Source organism: Vicugna pacos, chromosome 2 (genome assembly GCF_048564905.1).
Source record: "Vicugna pacos chromosome 2, VicPac4, whole genome shotgun sequence".
Classification (NCBI taxonomy): Eukaryota; Metazoa; Chordata; class Mammalia; order Artiodactyla; family Camelidae; genus Vicugna; species Vicugna pacos.
The window spans coordinates 12,171,693-12,188,750 of NC_132988.1; the positions used below are offsets into that span (position 1 = coordinate 12,171,693).

Here is a 17,058-nt window from a genome sequence, read left to right on the forward strand (position 1 = left end):
ATTTGATGCCTTTGTTTAAGCAAAGAGTGGGTCTCCCTATATCTTATAGTTAGAGCATACAGCATCACCAAGAGAGAGACGAGTTGGGGGTTCGGGGGCAGAAAAGAGACAGCAGGAGAAATTAGTTATTCACCTGGCATAAGACGAAGCAATTCGAACATTTAAGACCTACCCATTTCTGCAGACAGACTAATTAACGAGGCGAAGAATTAAATCCTCCCCAGCCTGGCGCTGCAGCCCCGCGGCAACCCCAAAGAACAATGCGCATTTCTGTTAACATCTCAAGTTTGGAAGCACCATGCAAAGAGACTGGTTAAAATTCCCTACCATGCAGAGCAGCCATCATCAGAAGCCCAGCATATCTTCTGCTCTATGGAGTGATGTGCCAGCTCATGAACAGAACAGAAGAAGAGAAAAACGGAGGAAATAAGAGAAGGCTCAGGAAAGTCGGCAGGAATGTTTCTGGGTCATTAACAAGTGGGAGACCCCATTCGGTATTCAAAGCAATCAATCTTTATCTCACAGGACATCTTTTTCTCACTCAGCGTCTGTTGAAAAGACTGCAGCAAACCAAGCAAGGGATTATGGGATAGGGATGCAGCAGCGAGCTGCAATGAGATTCGTGGGTGGCTTGCTCTCCCCTCTGAGTCAGCAGTCAGCTGTTTCCACGCTCTCGTGCTGGGCCGCGAGGTCCACCACCAGGGGGGACTGCACGGTTAACTGGCGGGAGAGGCAACCGGAGCCCACCTCCCTGCGCAACGCAGGCTGGACCCGCGAGGAGCTGCAGATCGGAAAGAGGGCGTGCTGATCATCTAAAAGACGATGCAGTGAGAAAAGACTCCGGAAAGAAAATTAGGCATACGGGACCTCAGCCTGAAAAGTTCAAGTTTAGAGGAGCGTTCTGGGGGAGTGTGAGAGCGCACACGCACTTCCTTTAGTTAGGAAAAAAAAAGTGATGATGAGAGGGAAGAGTGGTAGAGTGCATGCTTAGCATGAACGAGTTCTGAGTTCCTGGGTTCAATCCCCACTACCTCTATTAAAAATAAATACATACATAAGCCTAATTACCCTCCCCTAAAAGAGCGATGATCTATTTCCTTAGACTGCCCAAGCTTGAAACACAAGTGCAAATTTAAAAAAATGCAAAACAGCCCGGTTCAACAAGCCTCTGCTACCTTTTTTCCCTTGTTGGTATTTACCCAGAAAGGGCCTATAAAATATAGGTCCTCAAAGTCAAATAATGCAAATGACATTTCTCTGCTTTTTGTGGTTCTAGTCATTCAGGAAAAACGCTTATAAGTCAACGTTTATTTGATTCAGGGAATGAACAGAACCTTTCGCTTTTCTGATGATGCAAAAGTTTTCAGTTAAAGGTTGAGAAACTTGTCGAACTTTATATATTTACATAATTTGATTTCTTATCAAGTCATCCAACTGATTTTAAAAAGGTTTTAGTAAGATAAAAATGATCAGCAAGCAGCCATATAAAAACAATTAGATCTTCACATTACAAATAATACCTTAGAACAAAAAAATCTTACATATCAGAATAGAATTCACAATAATTCTCTTTTCTACTGTGGAGGCAGGGAACCGTATTGCATTCTATTCCTTGACTAGTTTAAAAGTAGACATGGTGGGGGGGAGGGTATAGCTCAGTGGTAGAGTGTGTGCCTAGCATGCACAAGGTCCTGGGGTTCAATCCACAGTACCTCCATTAAATAAATGAATAAATACACCTAATTACCTCCCCACTACCAACAATTTTTTTAAAAAGTAAAAAAAAAAAGACTCCTTTAAAAAAGTGGACACTAATCATTTTTATTTAAATAATAAGACTGAATTTGCATATTTGATTACATTAATATTCATCACATTCTTACTGCATAGTGGTTGCAGTCAGCCCTGTGAAGGAGTGCTCAGCTCTGCCGAGGGGAGGGAGGTCCAAGAGAATTAAGTGAAATGGACAGACCCAGGAAATGCAGACATGCCGGTTCTGGCATGCTGTTCCAGGTGGTACACAGTTCTCCAAAGCCCAGGTTAACACTCTGCTTTAGAAGTTTTGCTTTGTTTTTTAACAGCTTTATTGAGAGAGAATTCACATACCATACAATTCACCCATTTAAAGTGTACAATTTAATAGCTCTTAGTATATTCACAGATGTGGGCAACCATCACCACAGTCCATTTCAGAACATTGTCATCACCTCAAAAAGCTGTATTCTTTAGGTATCCCCCCTACTTTCCTATCCCCCACAGTCCTAAGTAAGCACTAATCTACTTTCTGTCTTTATAGACTTCCTATTCTGGGCTGTTACGTGAATGGAATCATATACTATGTCGTCTTAGGTGTCTAGCTTATTTCACTTAGTGTAACATTGTCAAGGTTCATCCCTGTTGTAGCATGTGTCAGTACTTCATTCTGTTATGTGGTTGAAAAATATTCCATTGTATAGATCTAACACATTGTGTTTATCCGTCTGTCAATTGATGGACATTTGGGTTGTTTCCACTTTTGGGCTATTCTGAATAATGCTGCTATAAACTTCATGTACATGCTGTTTGTGTGGACAAGCGTTCTGTTTTAGAAATTTACAATTTAATTAGAAACACAGTCAGGCAAACCCCACTCGACTTTACAATGTCCTCTTCCTAAAACAGGCCAGTACAAAGGTGACTGACTTGCTATGACAGGAGTCGCTGCTTCTTCTCGTTTGTGTTTCTGAGCCCATCCCATTGCCAAATTCATCGAAAGCTGGTCACTCCCCAGCACGTCTCTCTCCTGATCTCTCTCCTGCTGGTCCCCAACTCAACTCAAACTCTGGGGCATACAACTGGAGCAAGTCTCTTTTCTCACGAAGATGGCAGAGAAGTGGGAGGGACCCTTAGTCTTGTTGCTGGGCTTGGAGTTGGAGGATGTTCACCTACTCACTCAGTCATTCATTCCAATGGACACGTACTGAATGTCTAGCGTGAGCCAGGCACGCAGTAGGCACTGAGGACACAGAGAAGAATCTAATGGTTTCTCAGCCCTCAGGAAGATCACGGTCGAGCGTGGGAGAGGGATTAGTAAGCAGGCAATTGCAACTAGAAGTGGTAAGTGCCTTGACTGGTGGTAGTGGCTGTTGGTATAGAATGGCTCAGTTTCTTTCTGAGTTGGAGTTTGCTTGTATTGAAACCTCACGAAGCCAGACTGGGGCCACAAGAGCAAAGAGCCCAAGATCCTTGGGACTGGTTCCCCGTACAATCTTGGAGCTGACTTCTAGGAGTTGTTCTGTCCCTCCCTTCCAGAAAATAAACATGAGGGATTAATTGTGTTTCCCTTCCAGAGAATAAACATGAGGGATTAACTGTCATCATCCAGTTTGACTACGATGCATGCTGGGGAAGTATACAGAAAGGACATGTGCATAAGAACTAGATATGTGCTAACTAAAGTGGGTTTGGCAGGATCCTGGGAGACAGGGAAATCTGAAATTACTGACCATGTATTATGTGCCAGGTTCACTCCGAGCCCTTTATATACGGCCTATCTATCCCCAGTCACAGGCATTTCTCCTAGAAAATAAACTCGTTAGGACATCATATAAGGCCATTTATGACCTGGCCTCTGCCTTCTTCATTTTTTTCCCACTTTCTGTTCTCCCCATTCACACTTTGGTTCCTCAGTCATGTTCCCATGCATTTTTGAGCATTGGTTCTCAACCAGGAAAGGGCATGAACCCCCTTGATGGAGTGGGAGGGTATGCATTTGGAAATGAGAAGGGGCATTTCTGGCTGTCACATTGATGGTCTGTTTGCAGGCTGTGGGCGGAGACACTTAGTGCCTGGAGAGAGGGATGCCAGCCAGCCTTCCTCCAATGCATAGGAGAGTCTCATGCAAATACGTGTCCCGTATATTGCCAAGAGCACCCACTTTGAGAAACACTGTTCTCTAGGCTCACATGCCATTTGTCCTGAGAGGAATGCTCATCCTCTCTGGACTCCTTCCCGATTAACTCCTTCAAATCGTCCAGAACTCAGTAAAGACACCAGGCACTCTAGGAAGGATTCTCTGCGACGCCTCCAATCCCAGACCCTCCCACGCCTGTCTGGATTGGGTGTCATCACCATATGCTTCCAGAATTCTTGCTGAAAAGGATTGACAGTTCCATGTTTTACCTCGAACTCCTCAGTCCCTATGCAGTGCCTGTCACATAATAAGTAGATGAGGAATGATGGAAGGCCTTCTACAAATGGATGAGTGACATAACATGATGTATGGGTAAACGCGCATCTCAGAACTGGAGAAGAGCCGGATGAGACACCATTAGGGAAAGGCAATTCTTCACATCTGCTTGGTGGTTTAGAATGTAGAAAGCACCTTCATAATACAAAGCAAAGCAAACCCAGAGACAGAGCAGATGGTATTATTATTTTAGTGGAAACTGAGGTTATAGGACCAGCCCAGAGTGGAGCAGCCACTATGCAGTAGAGGTGACTTCAGGCTTTGTGACTGGCAGAGTTCCCCTTTCAATGGGCCACGATGCCCTTCAAGGATGGGCAAGAGCAGCGACAGCTACCAGACAATTCTGCAGTGGAACAAAGCCAGTTGATCAGAGAGGTGACATGAGAATTCATCTCACTTCAGTGAGAGATGAATATAATCAGCTAGGAAGAGACCGCCCGAAATCAGGAACCTATAAAGTCTGCCTAATGCAAGCGTCATTTAGATTTGTTTTTTTCCCTCTCTTTGCTTTCAAAGATCTCTATGAAAATTGTGCCCAAATGGTCTTCTGAAAGAAGATGGTAAGGAACAGTTACTTCCAGACTTCAATTCAGGTCTGAGTGATTGGAGAAGAGATACTGTTATGCTGTATTTCACTGGTCAGCATGCTGGGCGTGACCCCTCAGAACCAGCCTCTTCCCGCCAGTCCAGACTCATTGTGATCAGTTTGGGTAAGTGGTTTGGGTTGGACCCCAGGAGGTTCCTTCCCCTCCACTGGCAGAGGTCCTGGGGAGAAACCCCTCCCCAGGCTTTTGGGGAGGTCCTAGACCACACAGAACTGTTTGAAAATAATAGTGAAGAAACAGAAATGACCTGCCCTTCAAGTGTCCTTAAGAAAAGAGATAGTCCAAGTTGGCCTTAACCTAGTGGGGTTATATGGATAAAAACAGATTAACCAGGGCACCAGCTGACACAGTTACAGCCCGAGAACTCACACCAGAACTGGCCTGGCCTTGGGGTTACCACTTAATATTAAACATTTCACAAATAATTATGTGCCAGGTGGTGTAACAGGCACTGATGACACAAAAATAAATAAGACATCAGTGGAACCTCTCAAAAATCACTCCTGGGGACAGAGTTGCCTGCTTCCAAGTCACAGGCATATTGACTGGGTGTCATGTGTCAGGATAGTCCTTCCCAGACAGGCAGTGTTGCAGCAAAGGTGATCCAGATCAAGCACTCTGACTCCCCATCTGGTATTCCCTCCAGATGTCTGTGTGTTTCTACAAGGTGCTGCCCCATATTGATGACATAATCCAGGTGCGGCTGCCCAGCACAGAAGACCGTGAGACCCATCCCTTCCCCTGATCTCGGCCTTATCCTTTTATCATGACCTCTGTGTTCATCCTATCTTCCCTGGCACTTTTGTTATGTTGGATCATAGGGAACATAACTACAATCTATGTCTAACAACTCCATCAAAAAAGGAATTCCAATTGGTCGGGTATCATTTATTCTCAAGGAACCCAGGATGCTTCCTTTTCTAGGTGCTTGGAAACCATCCCATTAATATTCCTCTATAAAATTATACTTGATAGAGTTCTTTGCCTACAATTTGTGGCTGTGAGCTTTGTAAATAAAGAGTATACTTGCCTATCTCCAGTCTTTAAGAAATTCCCCTTTTCCCTAAGATCTCATAAAAATCCGGGTCTGGGATGTGGCTATCTGCACTCTGCATCCTTTCAATAACTTAGAATATCATTTGTTGAAGCCAGAGGACTTAAAATGTATGGAGAGCAACTGAATTTTCTATTTTTACCTACTGTATTTGTTCCCTAGGGCTGCTAAAACAAAGTACCATAGACTGGGATGACTTATAACAACAAAAATTTATTCCCTCACGCTTTTAGGGGCTAGAAGTACCAAAATCAAGGTATTGGCAGGGTCAAGCTCCCTCCAATGACTCCAGGCGACGATCCTTCCTTATCTCTTCCGTTATCTTATAGCCCTAGCATTCCTTGGCTGGTAGGTACCTCACTCCAATCTCCACCCCTGCTGTTACACGGCCACCTTCTCCCTGAACATACCTGTCTTCATGAGCCACTCCCTGCCCTGTCTCTGTTTTTCCTTCTTATAAGGACATCTGTCATCGGATGAGGGCCCATACCTATAGCATATGATCTCATCTTAACTAGCTACATCTGCAAAGATCTTATTTCTAAATAAGGTCACATTCATAGGTACTGGGGTTTAGGACTTTCACACCTCTTTTTGAAGGACATAATTTGACCCATAACATCTACTGTGGGTAAAAGGCTAACGTGAGGCCTGGGCTGGCCCAGGCCCACCTGAGAATGACCTGGCCTTCCTACAGCACTGTTCTCTCAAAAGCAAAGTTGAGATAAATGGAGAATGCTCCGTCTGCCTTGTTTATGATGTGCATTAGAGGAGCTGTCCGGTGGTTACATAATTAGGATGGCATAAAAGATTGGCGGGAAAAAGGCGCTATGACTTGTATGTATCAAGGTGAGTCCTACACACGTTGGCTTTCATCCTTCGTACATACCCGAAGTGGGTGAGGGGGAAAAGAAGCTTCTGGGCCTCCCAGTGAGATGCAGGTGCTGTATCTCTTGCTTTGTATCCTTTGCCAGTGCTTACTAACCATATTATTAAATTAAAGCCTCTTGGTGTCTTGGGAGTCTGACTCGCAGCTTGAACCCACGACCGCAGGTGTGCTGGCCTGCCCAGGTTTGAGTTCTTTCTTATGAGGCTTCAGAAGCCCCTTCTCAGCCTGAAGATGTCCTTTCCAGAGAAGGCCCAAGCAAAACACAAGGCTCTGCGATCCCTCATACACCACACCCGAGCAGCATGCTACCCTCGCCTTATTCTTTGTCTTGCTCTCTGACAAAAATAACAAGCAAAAGCAAGCAAGCAAGCAAACAGCTCTTTTGTTTTGCCAGTGTTTGGCTTGGCTAATTTTAAGTTGACTGCTTGTCCGGAGTATACCTGGAAGGTAACTTCCCAGTCCTAACTCCGGATCCTCAATTGGACTGATGTCCACACGGATGAGCACATCAGTACCAGGTGTTGTTTTTTCTCTAAAGCAGTTTCACCGTCACAATTTTCATCTGGACAATTAAATTCACGGCGGTGCCAAGTTCCTGCTTGCCTCAGCGGCTCACGGGGTTTAATTAATCAGTGCAGTGGTTCTGACTGCCAGGTTGGAATTTGGAGTCAGGGATTCTAGGCAGCAAATTCCCCTCGGTGACGGCCCTGCCGAGGCCAAGGATAAGGCTGAGGCCGAGGCCAGACCTGAGCTGGGCGGGGCAGAGCCGGGACCGACAGGCGCCGCGAGCCGGGAGGTGGCCGATGTGGGTGCGCCGCTAATAATGCCTGACTGGACGCGGACTTCCTCTTCCCCGCACTCCTTCCTCTCCGTCCCACGAAATGGATTATTTTTTAACCGACATGCAGTTCTGAGACAACCTTCCAAAAGTTCATGCTGTTGACAAAATAATTCTGCTTCTAGAACTCTAGTCTACGGTAATAATCACACACACGGGCCAACCTCCCGCAGCCCTGGCTTCCCAGACCAGCCGGAGCCCCGAGAGCATTCACCGGTCCCACCGCCCGCCAGGCGACGGTTTCCATGGCGACAGACTCCTCCCCCAGGCAGCGTCCTCCAGAGAGATGTCCGTGGCTCTGCTTGCATTCGGAATCTTTTTCCCCTTACCCGGGGAGTTTTCTTTTCTGACCTTATTTCTCACCGGGAGACAGGACCACTGTATAACATAACTGATTTAAGTGGTGGCGATGGCAGCGCCAGGGACGGAGAGGGGCGGAGAGGGAGAGTCGGGCCTTTTTATGCAGTGACAGCAGTAAAGGCTGTGAGCTGGGGGATCGCCCAGACCCGCCCCCTCCGCTGATGTGGGTGCGCTCCCTGCGGCCCTTTCCCATCCCCTGGGACTGCGGCTCTCCCGCTTTCCGGCCCGGCAGGTTTCCGCGTCTGAGCTCACGTGACCAAGGTGCCACGGAGTCAGGCTGGGACTTTCTCCCGTTAACATGCCTGAGTTTCCTGAGGACTTCTAGGGCTCGGTTCTTTTAACCCAGAGGGTGGTACTAAAGTAGGAGTCCGGGCATCTTGGCTGGGGGAGATAATCTGAGGATGGCGGAACTTGACATAACCCGGAGGAGGCTGCCTCCCCCGTACCTGTAATCAGGAGAGAGTATTTTCTTAAGCAACATATGTGGCATCACACCACACTGGTCACCTGGATTAGAATCATATTAGGAATCTCAGCATGAAGTTGTAATTAAGGCACAGGCTCTGGAGACACATCTGTATTTGCTCTACATTCAGGCTGCTCATTGCCTCTGTAATCTCATTTGTAAACCATCGCCTCATAAGGCTGTGGTGATGATTGAATGCTATAGGAGTAAGTGCCTTGGCACCATGCTCAGTGCACTGCAAGTCTCAAGTAACTGTGACCAGAAGCCGTGTGGGGCGGTGGTGGAGAGTATGGGCCCTAGTGCCAGGATGGATTTGAGTTCTGGCTCTGCCACTTAAGACTTGGAGTAGGTAATTTAACCTCTGTGCCTCATTTTCCTCACCTGTATAATGGGGATAATAATGGGTTTATTGTGAGAAAGAAATGGCTTAGTCTATGAAGAGAACCTACCCCACCCAGTACCTGACACGCAGCAAGCAGTCAGGTATTGCTAGGGCAGTGGTACTAGCAGTCCTGCCACTACTAGATTTGAGTTCCTTTGGGAAAAATGATTCCCTTTTGGATTCCTAGAACCCAGCCCCTACAGCTTCAATAAACATTTTTTTTCTGATAAATGAATAGATTAATAATGTACTACTCAGTGGGTGGGGTGGTTACAGCTCAGTGGTAGAGCATGTGCTTAGAATGCACAAGGTCCTGGGTTCAATTCCCAGTACCTCCATTTCAAAAATAAAAATAAAGTAACTATTTAAAAAATAATATACTACTCCCTATTAATTCTTTTCTTATACCAACTAAAATAAACCATTAAATGAGAGTGGGCAGAATCATGCAAAATCGGAAATGCTCTATCTATTCACTTTTATCATCCTGGCAGCACACCGCCTCCACTGGCCTGTCACCCACTTAGCAGGGTATCTCCCGGCTGCCTTTGACACAGCTGAGAAAGAGACTGCAGCGCTACTTTGTTGCAGCTTAGTGAGTCCTCACACCAACTCCTAATCACAGGTCAGTCCTGGAAAGGAAGAGGGGGTCTCTGCTCCAAGCCCACCTGCACCTGGTTCTTGTTAGAAAGAGCCCTGGTACTTTCTGCTGGTCATCAGCCAGTGGGAACAAGTCCTCATGGGCCAGCTCTGGCCTGGAGCGTCAGCAGCCTTCTTGGAAAGATAAGAAGAGAAAGGATTCCTTCTGGCACCTTTGCAGAGTCCAGGTTTTTCCCTTTGATGGAGCTTACCATCTCTGGATGTGAGGATGGGAGGCCTCGCTTTCATGTCCTCCTCTGAATGCACGTGTTCTAAAGCAAACACCCACTCACCCAGCCTTTTCCTGCAGTGGCTGGCAATGTGTCTGGGCTGGGTGCCAGGAAGCCACAGTGACACCCGGGGAGGGGAGCAGAGGTAGGCAAATAGGAGGAGCTAGGCTACAGCAGAGGAGGTGTGCAGGCCAGTCAGGTTGGGCCAGGACAGGGTGAGTCACCTTGGTGCCAGGTGGAATCATCGCTGTCCTGAGGGCCAGTGCAGGGGAAGCCGGACTCCTCCTTGATAATGTCTTTCCTCTTCCTGTCTCCCGTCTTCCCCTATTCTCCTGCCTTCTCCTGACTCCCCACCCACTTCCTTCATTCAAACAGCTTTTAATTTAGCTCTACCATGTACTAGGCATTGTGCTGGGGTCCACATTCAGTCGCCAACTTTAAGGAATTGGTGTGCTCTCATGAGAGACAAAGTCTCAGTGAAACATCAGTTGCATTAATAAAAATGAAAACAAGTATGATATCAAATAAGCAGTCTTTATCTGTGCCCTCCACCGCAGACCCAGCCAGCAAGGATGCTCGGAGGTGTCAGTCCAGCCACTTGGAATGCTGTTCCATGGTGGATGGTGTTCCCGACTTTGGAATCAGACAGATGTGTGTCCATATCCCAGCTCCGACCCTGACTGGCAGATTGATTTGGGGAAATTACACCACCTGCCTGACTCTCCTTTTCCTCATCTGTTAAAAGGTGATAGAAGAGTTACACCTTGTAGGGTGGTTACGAGGATGAACTAAGCTGATGCCTGAAGGATGCTGAGCCATGCCTGGCATGTAGTAGGACTCAAAAGACAACTGTGGTGGTGTTTTTTTTTTTCTATATCTTTTTTGGGGGTGGTGTGTAATTAGGTTTATTTATTTTAATTTTTTTTTTAAGATGGAGGTACTGGGAATTGAACCCATGACTTCATGCATGCTAAGCACACACTCTACCACTGAGCTATACCCTTCCACCAACACCCAAACCCCACCCCTGCCCCCGCCCCTTGGTGGTGGTTTTAATTACTCAAGCCTGGGGGTCAGCACGCTTTCTCTGTAAAGGTCTCAACAGTAAACGCCTTAGACTTCATGGGCCACACATACCTGTTACAACCACTCAGCCCCTGTGTACAGTGAAAACAGCCATGGATGGTATACGAGGCAGTGGAGCTGTGCGGCAGGACAAGTGCATTTATAAACCCTGAAGGTGAAATTTTATGTAACTTTCATAGGCACAAAAATTGATTTTTCTTTTGACTTTTTTCCCCCCAAGCATTTAAAAACATAAAAACCATTCTTCACTCCCTGGCTGTACCAAAACAGGCAGCGGCCAGATTTGGCCCACAGGCCGTGGTTTGCCCACTTCCGATCAAGCTTAAGGAAATGGTTGCACTTTCTTTCATGGATTTGGCCTCAAAGGGAAATCCAGTCCATGAGTCCATCAGACCCTAACTCAGTGTCTAATTCAAGCCTGACTAATTTTAACAAGGGTACTGACTGACCCAAGAACAGCAGAAATCTCATAAAAGAAAAACAATACTGGAGAGAAGCAAGATGGCGGAGTAGAAGGATGCTCGTAGCTCACCCTCTCCCACAAATACACCAAAACTCACACCTATGGGCCCACTCAGCCAACCAGAGCACCTGCCGAACTCCGACAGAACATCGCCCTCTTCAAAAGACAAAGACGCTAAAAATCTGGTAGGAGAAAAGGAAAAAAGAAAGAAGAAAAAACCAAACAGTGCAGGACCAGTCCCGCAGGGAGGGAGCACAAAGGTAATACCGCTTGTTCACTGGGTCTCCCCTCTCCAACGGAGAGGCCAGCGGGATGGAGGGGGAGCCTCCGAGACTCAGATCTGCCCTGAGAACCCCTTGGCCAACAGAACTGAGTTAAATGGGCACAGAGGGTCCCTGCAACACCCAGCCTGAGACGCGAGCCGGCAGCTGGGGCCAGGCCAGGCGGCCCGAGCCAGGCGGAGGACTGGGGCGGCTGCACGGAGGCAGCCCCGGGGGACTGCAGGGGGCTGCGTGCCGTGGCTGGGAGGGGCTATGGAGCAGAACAACCTCAGTCCCCCATAAATTGTGAAAAAAGCAAAGCAACACTGCTGGTGTGCCCTGGGGGGAGGGGCACTGTAGCCTTTATCTTCTCAGACCCGTGGCGACATTACTGGTGCTTCTCGTGAGAAGACAGGCGGGGCGCAGCCACAGCTGCCATCTCCTCCTATGTGCAGTGCCCAGGCAGGGGCGGGGCCGAGACCTGAATCCACACCCAGGGGCTCTGCAACCTCCTAGGCAGGACTGAGACTTGTTTACAGCCCAAAGCAGATAGGATCTTCCTGCCCTGGCACCTCAGAGAACTCATGACGCCAAGACAAATGAGCTGAGATTTGGCACAGAGCAGGGGCAGGGCAGTTCCATGGTCTTCCCTGAGCCCACCTGCGGAGCGCCCACCCTAGGCAGAGCGGGCAACTGCACAGAACAGAGGAGCAACCAGTGCTGGGAGAGGGCAGGTGGCCATCTGCCTTCCTGGCAGGAACACAGCACCTGACCACAGTGCTGGAAGGGGTTGCGATCCACCCACCTGCCTTGCCTGAGGTCAGCATCTGACTGTGGCATTGGGAAGGGGAGTGACCCGCCCGCCCACCGGCCACAGTGACTGAGAGATATGAGCGATATGAAGAAGCAGAGGAACCACTCCCAATTAAGAGATCAAGAGAAATCCCCTGAAAGCACGATCAAGGAAATAGACATTGATGGCCTACTAGATCAAGATTTCAAAAAAGGAGTGATCAAAGTACTGAAGGAACTAAAAGAAATAGTGTTTAGAGATATAAAATATGTCAAAAATGAAACAGAAGCTATGAAGAACCAAGTAGAATTAGTAAACTCATTTGCTGAGATGAGAGCTGACCTAAAGGCTGTGCAAAGCAGGCTAGATAATGCAGAGGAACGAATAAGTGACCTAGAAGACAGGACAACAGAAAGCACCCAATCAGAACAGCTGAGAGAAAAACAAATAAAAAACAATGAAAACAATATAAGGGACCTATGGGATAATATAAAGCGTGCCAATCTATGCATAATAGGGGTTCCAGAAGGGGAAAAAAGAACAAAGGGGATTGAAAAGGTATTGGAAGAAATCATGACTGAAAACTTCCCAGACCTAAAGAAGGAATCAGATATCCAAGTACAGGAGGCTCAGAGGGTCCCAAACAGGAAGAATCCAAATAGACCCACACTAAGACATAGCCTAATCAAGATGGCAAGAGTCAAGGATAAAGAAATGATCCTAAAGGCAGCACAAGAAAAGCAAATAGTGGGTTACAAGGGAACCCCCATAAGGCTCTCAGCTGATTTCTCTACACAAACACTACAGGCCAGAAGGGAGTGGCAAGATATAATCAAAGTCCTGAATGAAAAAAAGATACAGCCTAGGATACTCTATCCAGCAAGGCTATCCTTTAGAAAAGGAGAGATAAGAAACTTCACAGACAAGCAAAAACTGAAAGAGTTTAGCAACACTAAACCCATGCTAAAAGAAATATTGACAGGTCTACTCTAAATAAAAAGAAGAAAGATGCTACAAAAATGAGAAACTCATAACTGGAAAGGAGATAACTGCCATGAATTACAAAAAGAATAAAGACAAAATTGTAAAAGAAGACATCTAAATCATTAAGAGTGGGAGAGGGAAGCAAGGAAAGCCACTGTGGAAAACAGTATGGAGATTCCTCAAAAGACTAGGAATAGACTTACCATATGACCCAGGAATCCCGCTCCTGGGCATATATCCTGAAGGAACCCTACTTCAGGATGATACCTGCATCCCAATGTTCATAGAAGTACTATTTACAATAGCCAAGACATGGAAACAGCCTAAAAGGCCATCAACAGATGACTGGATAAAGAAGAAGTGGTATATTTATACAATGGAATACTATTCAGCCACAAAACTGACAACATAACGCCATTTGCAGCAACATGGATGTCACTGGAGAATGTCATTCTAAGTGAAGTAAGCCAGAAAGAGAAAGAAAAATATCATATGAGATCGCTCATATGTGGAATCTAAACAAACAAACAAACACAAATACAAAACAGAAACAGACTCAGACATAGAATACAAACTTGTGGTTGCCAAGGGGGCGGGAGGTGGGAAGCTACAGACTGGGATTTTAAAATGTAGAATAGATAAACAAGATTATACGGTATAGCACAGGGAAATATATACAAGATCTTGCGGTAGCTCACAGCGAAAAAAAAACGTGACAATGAATATATGTATGTTCATGCATAACTGAAAAATTGTGCTCTACACTGGAATTTGACTCAACATTGAAAAATGACTATTACTCAATAAAAAAAGTTTAAAAAAAAAGAAAGAAAAACAATACCTACAACTTAAGTGTGCGCAAGCAAAGATAGGTCAGTAAACAACCCCGACAATTTACTTGCGCACAAGGTAAGACAAGAAAAGACAATCAGTTCTTTAGACGCATGGTCACCGTGTGTCTTGCAGACAAAGGCAAGTTGCTTCCACAGATGCAAGAATTTGCAATGCATTTAGTTCACTTCTCAGAGCTGTGTATGGAGAAACCCAGCTGTAGGAAACATCACAGGGGGTCACAAAACCCCTAAATTTTACACACAGGGGATGAGAGAAGACAGAAAGTGTGGTGAGTGTGAAGAAGGCTGGGAAAAATGAGGGAGGGCAGGAGGGACCTGCCAGAAACAGGCCAAGTCCCAGCCCTGGATAAATCAAACTGCAAATAATTTCATTGTAAAACATTCAGATACCCCCAAGAAATGCCACGTAATTCCGAATTTCCTCCTCTCCTCGCCTCTTTCCCTAACTTCCTCGGCATCTGTGGATGGGAATAGGACACTGTGCTTTACTTTCCACTGCGATCTAGGAAGGTTTTTATTTTCCAGTTCATATCAAATTCCTCGCAGGCCAGACATTCTTTCTCTAATGCTATAAAAAGGCCATATTCTAGATACACTGCAATGAATAATTAAACTTGTTTCCCTTGAACCAGAGGAAATGCAAAGTCTTTCTTATAAAGCCATTCCAAGAAATCTATTCCTGTACATCTTTTCAAAACTATGCGTTATCCACCTCCTGCTGTCATTACTGGATGAAGTGTCTGATAATCCAGCCTGACTGAAGTGTTGAGCAGCCCTCAAGGTCAGATGTTGTAACAGTGGCCTCTAACTTGGTGGGGACTCTTCTCTGGGAGAAACACAGCCCAGTCACAGGTGTATATATAGTTTCAGTCATAGACAACCTACTGGCTCCCTGAGAACTGCCTCTTTGTTTTACTGCTAAATAATGTGGAAAGAAAGCAAAGCTTCTCCAGAAAGGAAAAAGTGAGGAGCTGGGATCTGGGAGGGAACTTTGGCCAAGATGCACCCAACTGCACCCAGTGCTCAATTCGTGCCCATCCAGAAGCACAAGCCTGAAGTCAAAGAACCTGGCACCTTCTTTCCTCTTTCCCCTGCCACGTGGCTGGCACTGGTACTCTCTTAGGGGACATAAGCCACCCCTCCATCGTAGGGATCTTCGGATCCCCAGGCTCAGACCAAAGGGCCTGGATCAAGGGATTAGACTCCATCACGTTCTAGTCCCAGTGGGGGCTCAGTTCACCACCCCAGCTCCTGGCCTGAATTCTATTCTATTTCTCTTCTTGCCCTGGAGCCTCTCCACCAGTGACTGGAAGCAAGAAGGCACAAGACTCTCATCCTTTCATAGAATCAGAGGTATTTAAATTTGGAAAGGACCAGAGCAACGATACAGTCCCCATGGTTTTAAAGCCACAAAATACTTTGTTTAAAGAACCAGTCCTGGTCCTGAGGGCCTTGCCAACATGCTCACTTCTCTCTTTGCTGCCCCCACCCCATGCATCTCTTCAGAACACCTGGAGCTCTGTGGCCACATCCAGTCCATCACCATAGTACACACAAAGAAACGGGTCTGGGGAGGTGACGTGACTCCCCCGAGGCCATGCAACTAGCAAGTGGCAAAGCCCAGCACAGACTCAGGCCTGACTTGCACAGGCAGACCTGGGGAGCCGCCTTTGCAGGCTGCCGGGGTTTCATTATGACTACGTAGTTCTCTGGAAACTGTTCCACAACAGAAACGACTAGAAATACAAGCACAGGTGTATTTCTCACCAAGTGAAAGTAGAAAACTGTATTGAGGAATAACAAACAGCTCTCATACCACACGGCAGGTCTGCCCGAGGAATTAAAGGTTTAGAGTTTATGAATATGCAAACCCTGCAGTCAAACAGCAGGAGTTCCCAAGATAGCAGAGAAACAGGAACCCACAAAGGATGTACCACAAAGGATGAGGGTACTAAAAGGTTAAAACCCTGGCCATCCACTCGGCAAAGGGCAGGGAAAAAATAAACCAGGACATCCTGTTAGAGGGGGATTCACTGAGAAGACAGGCTCCTGGGAATAGAAAGGGGGAAAAAAAAACAAACAAGACATAACAGAGTGTATTTACCAACTCTGCATAGTTAAGAAGTTGTGAATCTTCAGATTCTGACCTTGTCAATAAAAATTTGGCACTAACGTAGAAACAGAAGACTGGAAGTTAAATCATTAGCCGTTGTACAGATGGCATATGAAGCCTTTTTAGCTGGATTTACTCTGAAGAGCGTGTTGTTGGCCTCAGATGACCAGTGAGTTCCGGCCCTTCCCTGAAGGGCCTTGGTAGGATTTCCATTCTATTTTTAAAAAGCTATTAACACATGTTTGTTTGCTCCTAGAAATGGAAATGGAAGAACCCAGACTTAATTTAGACTTGCCCATAAGCCGATTCATGAAAAGAACAGATTTTATCTCTATTTTTCTTTTTGTTCGAACAGTCAGGGCTCTCCCAGACCCCTGCTCCCAGCCCCCCACCCCCAGGTGCAAGGCTGCCCCTGCACCCTTGGCTCTCTGCCCAGATGGTGCCTCCTTGATATGACCTCCTCTTCCCTCCCATTGTAAGTGGTGTCCCCCCTTTGTTTTTTAGCACTTTACCCTGTTGGAATCCTTTACTGCAATTAGGACAGTTTGTAATGACGTATCTATTTGCTTGCTTGGTTACAGCTGCCTTCCCCACCAGTATGTAAACTCCACAAGGACAGGATCCTGCCCCAGTGATGTCCTAGAGCACATGCAATCTTGGCACGTGGCCTACAATAGCCCATGATGAAGACTGACTGATCATCAGTCTGCCTGGACGTTCCCGGGGCTGGACCAGCGCTCCTGGGAGAACACAGTCTTATTGGCCAGGTTCTCATGTAAAATGCCTTCAGAAGTACTTGTTATGGGAAAACGAC

At 46.5% G+C, this 17,058-nt stretch overlaps 1 protein-coding gene and 1 non-coding gene across 9 annotated transcripts in view; one reads left to right on the top strand and one right to left on the bottom strand.

Moving 5' to 3' along the window:
• Positions 1-17,058, bottom strand: part of TRIM2 (tripartite motif containing 2) — a 158,937-nt gene that overhangs the window by 61,086 nt on the left and 80,793 nt on the right. The gene's annotated exons all lie outside the window — the stretch shown is intronic.
• On the top strand, positions 9,088-9,160 carry TRNAS-AGA (transfer RNA serine (anticodon AGA)). The gene has a single exon. It is a non-coding gene; the product is annotated as a tRNA-Ser (tRNA).